The sequence below is a fragment of the Calliopsis andreniformis genome, unplaced genomic scaffold (genome assembly GCF_051401765.1).
Source record: "Calliopsis andreniformis isolate RMS-2024a unplaced genomic scaffold, iyCalAndr_principal scaffold0004, whole genome shotgun sequence".
Taxonomy (NCBI): Eukaryota; Metazoa; Arthropoda; class Insecta; order Hymenoptera; family Andrenidae; genus Calliopsis; species Calliopsis andreniformis.
This window is the reverse complement of record NW_027480424.1, coordinates 22,840,302-22,847,320: the sequence shown is the minus strand read 5'-3', so window position 1 is coordinate 22,847,320 and position 7,019 is coordinate 22,840,302.

Genomic DNA, 7,019 nt, shown 5'->3' with positions numbered 1-7,019 from the left:
CCTACCTCTTCGATCTGGTGGAGCAACACCCTACAGTGAAGCCTAGGTTGCCCGGAACGTAGATATGTCCATAACCTACACAGGTTGCAATTATTCGTTTTCTACGATGGAAAAGCTATTGTATTTAAATTGTATTTTATGCTTCCGGTGTTGACTTCTTAGACCCTAACTCTTCGATCTAGTGGAGCAACGCCTCAGAGTTAAGTCTAGGATGCCCGAAACGTCGAAATGGTCGTTACTTTCGCACTGGTTGCAATTAGTCATGCTATACAATGGAAAAATTGTTGCATTTATACTGTATTTTATGCTTCTGGCGTCGACTTCTAAGGCCGCAGCTATTCGATTTGGTGGAGCAACGCCCTAGAGTGAAGCCTAGGTTGCCCGGAACGTAGAAATGCCCATTACTTTCACACTGGTTGCAATTATTAGTTTTATACGATGGAAATACTGTTCTATTTATTTTGTATTTTATGCTTCGGGCGTTGACTTCTTATGCTCTACCTATTCCATCTGGTGGTACAACACCCTAGGGTGATGCCTAGGTTGCCTGGAACGTAGAAATGACCATAACTTTCACACCGGTAGCAATTATTCGTTTTATACGATGGAAAAACTGTTCTATTTATATTGTATTTTATGCTTCGGGCGTTGACTCCTAAGGCCCTAACTATTCAATCGGTTGCAGCAACGCCCTAGGGTGGATCCTAGGTTGCCCGGAAAGTAGAAATGACCATAACCTTCATACTGGTTGCAATTATTCGGTTTATACGATGGAAAAACTGATGTATTGATATTGTATTTTATGCTTCTGGCGTTGAATTCTAAGGCACTAACTATTCGATCTGGTGGAGCAACGCCCTAGAGTGAAGCCGAGGTTGCCCAGAACGTAGAAATGACCAGAAGTTTCACACTGGTTGCTATTATTCGTTTTATACGATGGAAAAACTGTTATATTTATATTGTATTTTATGCTTCTGGCGTTGACTTCTATGGCCCTACATATTCGATTTGGTGGAGCAACACCCTACAGTGAAGCCTAGGTTGTCAGAAACGTAGAAATGAACATAACTTTCACACTGGTAGCAATTATTCGTTTTATACAATGGAAAAACTGTTCTATTTATTTTGTATTTTATGCTTCGGGCGTTGACTTCTAAGGCCCTAACTATTCCATCTGGTGGAGCAACGCCCCAGAGTGAAGCCTAGGTTTCCCGGAACGTAGAAATGACCATAACTTTCACACTGGTTGCAATTATTCGCTTTATACGACGGAAAAGCTGTGGTATTTATATCGTATTTTATGCTTCTGGCGTTGACTTCTTAGGCCCTAACTATTCGATCCGGTGGAACGACGCCCTAGAGTGAAGCCTAGGTTGCCCAGAACGTAGAAATGACCAGAAGTTTCACACTGGTTGCTATTATTCGTTTTATACGATGGAAAAACTGTTATATTTATAATTTATTTTATGCTTCTGGCGTTGACTTCGATGGCCCTACCTATTCGATTTGGTGGAGCAACACCCTAAAGTGAAGCCTAGGTTGTCAGAAACGTAGAAATGAACATAACTTTCACACTGGTAGCAATTATTCGTTTTATACAATGGAAAAACTGTTCTATTTATTTTGTATTTTATGCTTCGGGCGTTGACTTCTAAGGCCCTAACTATTCCATCTGGTGGAGCAACGCCCTAGAGTGAAGCCTAGCTTGCCCGGAACGTAGAAATGACCAGAACCTTCACACTGGTTGCTATTATTCGTTTTATACGATGGAAAAACTGTTATATTTATATTGTATTTTATGCTTCTGGCGTTGACTTCTTAGGCCCTAACTTTTCGATCTGGTGGAACAACGCCCTAGAGTGAAGCCTAGGTCGCCCGGAAAGTAGAAATGACCATCACTTTCACACTGGTTTAAATTATTCGTTTTATACGATGGAAAAACTGTTGCATCTTTATTGTATTTTATGCCTCTGGCGTTGACTTCTAAGGCCCTAACTATTCGATCTGGTGGAGCAACGCCCTAGAGTGAAGCCTAGGTTGCCCGGCACGTAGAAATGACCATAACTTTCACACTGGTAGCAATTCTTCGTTTTATACAATGGAAAAACTGTTCTATTTATTTTGTAGTTTATGCTTCGGGCGTTGACTTCTAAGGACCTAACTATTCGATCTGGTGGTGCAACGCCCTAGAGTGAGGCCTAGGTTGCCCGGAACGTAGAAATGACCATAATTTTCACACTGGTTACTATTATTCGTTTTATTTAATCGAAAAACTGTTCTATTTATTTTGTATTTTATGCTTCGGGCATTGACTTCTGAGGCCCTAACTATTCGATCTGGTGGAGCAACGCCCTAGAGTGAAGCCGAGGTTGCCCGGAACGTAGAAATGACCATCACTTTCAAACTGGTTGCAATTATTCGTTTTATACGATGGAAAAACTGTTCTATTTATATTGTATTTTATGCTTCGGGCGTTGACTCCTAAGGCCCTAACTATTCAATCGGTTGCAGCAACGCCCTAGGGTGGAACCTAGGTTGCCCGGAAAGTAGTAATGACCATAACTTTCATACTGGTTGCAATTATTCGTTTTATACGATGGAAAAACTGTTGTATTGATATTGTATTTTATGCTTCTGGCGTTGACTTCTAAGGCACTAACTATTCGATCTGGTGGAGCAACGCCCTAGAGTGAAGCCGAGGTTGCCCGGAACGTAGAAATGACCATCACTTTCAAACTGGTTGCAATTATTCCGGTTATATGATGGAAAGACTGTTGTATTTTTATTGCATTTTATGCTTCGGGCATTGACTTCTAAGGCCCTAGCTATTCAATCTGTTGGAGCAACGCCCTAGGGTGTAGCATAGGTTGCCCGGAAAGTAGAAATGACCACAACTTTCATACTGGTTGCAATTACCCGTTTTATATGATCGTAAAACTGTTGTATTTATATTGTATTTTATGCTTCTGGTGTTCACTTCTTAGGCCCTAACTATTCGATCTGGTGGAACAACGCCCTAGGGTGAAGCCTAGGTTGCCGGGAACGTAGACATGACCATAACTTTCACACTGGTTGCAATTATTCGTTTTATACGATGGAAAAACTGTTATATTTAAATTGTATTTTATGCTTCGGGCGTTGACTTCTAAGGCCCTAACTGTTCAATCTGTTGGAGCAACGCTCTAGGGTGAAGCCTAGGTTGCGCGGAACGTAGAAATGACCATAACTTTCACACCGGTAGCAATTATTCGTTTTATACGATGAAAAAACTGTACTATTTATTTTGTATTTTATGCTTCGGGCGTTGACTTCTTATGCCCTAACTATTCCATCTGGTGGAACAACACCCTAGGGTGATGCCTGGGTTGGCCGGAACGTAGATATGACCATAACTTTTACATCGGTAGCAATTATTCGTTTTATACGATGGAAAAACTGTTCTATTTATTTTGTATTTTATGCTTCGGGCGTTGACTTCTAAGGCCCTAACTGTTCAATCTGTTGGAGCAACGCCCTAGGGTGAAGCCTAGGTTGCCCGGAACGTAGAAATGACGTTAACTTTCATACTGGTTGCAATTACTCGTTTTACACAATGGAAAGACTGTTCTATTTATTTTGTATTTTATGCTTCGGGCGTTGACTTCTAAGGCCCTAACTATTCCATCTGGTGGAGCAACGCCCCAGAGTGAAGCCTAGGTTTCCCGGAACGTAGAAATGACCATAACTTTCACACTGGTTGCAATTATTCGCTTTATACGACGGAAAAGCTGTGGTATTTATATCGTATTTTATGCTTCTGGCGTTGATTTCTTAGGCCCTAACTATTCGATCTGGTGGAACGACGCCCTAGAGTGAAGCCTAGGTTGCCCAGAACGTAGAAATGACCATCACTTTCACACTGGTTGCAATTATTCCTGTTATACGATGGAAAAACTCTTGTATATTTATTGTATTTTATGCTTCGGGCATTGACTTCCATGGCCCTACCTATTCGATTTGGTGGAGCAACACCCTACGGTGAAGCCTAGGTTGTCAGAAACGTAGAAATGAACATAACGTTCACACTGGTAGCAATTATTCGTTTTATACAATGGAAAAAGTGTTCTATTTACTTTGTATTTTATGCTTCGGGCGTTGACTTCTAAGGCCCTAACTATTCGATCTGGTGGAGCAACGCCCTAGAGTGAAGCCTAGGTTGCCCGGAACGTAGAAATGACCAGAAGTTTCACACTGGTTGCTATTATTCGTTTTATACGATGGAAAAACTGTTATATTTATATTGTATTTTATGCTTCTGGCGTTGACTTCTATGGCCCTACCTATTCGATTTGGTGGAGCAACACCCTAAAGTGAAGCCTAGGTTGTCAGAAACGTAGAAATGAACATAACTTTCACACTGGTAGCAATTATTCGTTTTATACAATGGAAAAACTGTTCTATTTATTTTGTATTTTATGCTTCGGGCGTTGACTTCTTATGCCCTAACTATTCCATCTGGTGGAACAACACCCTAGGGTGAAGCCTAGGTTGCCGGGAACGTAGACATGACCATAACTTTCACACTGGTTGCAATTATTCGTTTTATACGATGGAAAAACTGTTCTATTTATTTTGTATTTTATGCTTCGGGCGTTGACTTCTAAGGCCCTAACTGTTCAATCTGTTGGAGCAACGCCCTAGGGTGAAGCCTAGGTTGCGCGGAACGTAGAAATGACCATAACTTTCACACCGGTAGCAATTATTCGTTTTATACGATGAAAAAACTGTACTATTTATTTTGTATTTTATGCTTCGGGCGTTGACTTCTTATGCCCTAACTATTCCATCTGGTGGAACAACACCCTAGGGTGATGCCTGGGTTGGCCGGAACGTAGATATGACCATAACTTTCACATCGGTAGCAATTATTCGTTTTATACGATGGAAGAACTGTTCTATTTATTTTGTATTTTATGCTTCGGGCGTTGACTTCTAAGGCCCTAACTGTTCAATCTGTTGGAGCAACGCCCTAGGGTGAAGCCTAGGTTGCCCGGAACGTAGAAATGACGTTAACTTTCATACTGGTTGCAATTACTCGTTTTATACGATTGAAAAGCTGTTCTATTTATTTTGTATTTTATTCTTCGGGCGTTGACTTCTAAGGCCCTAACTGTTGGATCTGGTGGAGCAACGCCCTAGAGTGAAGCCTAGGTTGCCCGGAACGTAGAAATGACCATAACTTTCATACTTGTTGCAATTATTCGTTTTATACGATGGAAAAACTGTTATATTTATATTGTATTTTATGCTTCTGGCGTTGACTTCTTATGCCCTAACTATTCCATTTGGTGGAACAACGCCTTATGGTGAAGCTTGGGTTGCCCGGAACGTAGAAATGACCATAACTTTCACACCGGTAGCAATTATTCGTTTTATACGATGGAAAAACTGTTCTTTTTATTTTGTATTTTATGCTTCGGGCGTTGACTTCTAAGGCCCTAACTATTCAATCTGTTGGAGCAACGCTCTAGGGTGAAGCCTAGGTTGCCCGGAAAGTAGAAATAACCACAACTTTCATACTTGTTGTAATTATTCGTTTTATACGATGGAAAAACTGTTCTATTTATTTTGTATTTTATGCTTCTGGCGTTGACTTCTTAGGCCCTAACTTTTCGATCTGGTGGAACAACGCCCTAGAGTGAAGCCTAGGTCGGCCGGAAAGTAGAAATGACCATCACTTTCACACTGGTTTCAATTATTCGTTTTATACGATGGAAAAACTGTTGCATCTTTATTGTATTTTATGCCTCTGGCGTTGACTTCTAAGGCCCTAACTATTCGATCTGGTGGAGCAACGCCCTAGAGTGAAGCCTAGGTTGCCCGGCACGTAGAAATGACCATAACTTTCACACTGGTAGCAATTCTTCGTTTTATACAATGGAAAAACTGTTCTTTTTATTTTGTATTTTATGCTTCGGGCGTTGACTTCTAAGGCCCTAACTATTCAATCTGTTGGAGCAACGCCCTAGGGTGAAGCCTAGGTTGCCCGGAAAGTAGAAATAACCACAACTTTCATACTTGTTGTAATTATTCGTTTTATACGATGGAAAAACTGTTCTATTTATTTTGTATTTTATGCTTCTGGCGTTGACTTCTTAGGCCCTAACTTTTCGATCTGGTGGAACAACGCCCTAGAGTGAAGCCTAGGTCGGCCGGAAAGTAGAAATGACCATCACTTTCACACTGGTTTCAATTATTCGTTTTATACGATGGAAAAACTGTTGCATCTTTATTGTATTTTATGCCTCTGGCGTTGACTTCTAAGGCCCTAACTATTCGATCTGGTGGAGCAACGCCCTAGAGTGAAGCCTAGGTTGCCCGGCACGTAGAAATGACCATAACTTTCACACTGGTAGCAATTCTTCGTTTTATACAATGGAAAAACTGTTCTATTTATTTTGTAGTTTATGCTTCGGGCGTTGACTTCTAAGGCCCTAACTATTCGATCTGGTGGTGCAACGCCCTAGGGTGAGGCCCAGGTTGCCCGGAACGTAGAAATGACCATAATTTTCACACTGGTTACTATTATTCGTTTTATTTAATCGAAAAACTGTTCTATTTACTTTGTATTTTATGCTTCGGGCATTGACTTCTGAGACCCTAACTATTCGATCTGGTGGAGCAACGCCCTAGAGTGAAGCCGAGGTTGCCCGGAACGTAGAAATGACCATCACTTTCAAACTGGTTGCAATTATTCGTTTTATACGATGGAAAAACTGTTCTATTTATATTGTATTTTATGCTTCGGGCGTTGACTCCTAAGGCCCTAACTATTCAATCGGTTCCAGCAACGCCCTAGGGTGGAACCTAGGTTGCCCGGAAAGTAGAAATGACCATAACTTTCATACTGGTTGCAATTATTCGTTTTATACGATGGAAAAACTGTTGTATTGATATTGTATTTTATGCTTCTGGCGTTGACTTCTAAGGCACTAACTATTCGATCTGGTGGAGCAACGCCCTAGAGTGAAGCCGAGGCT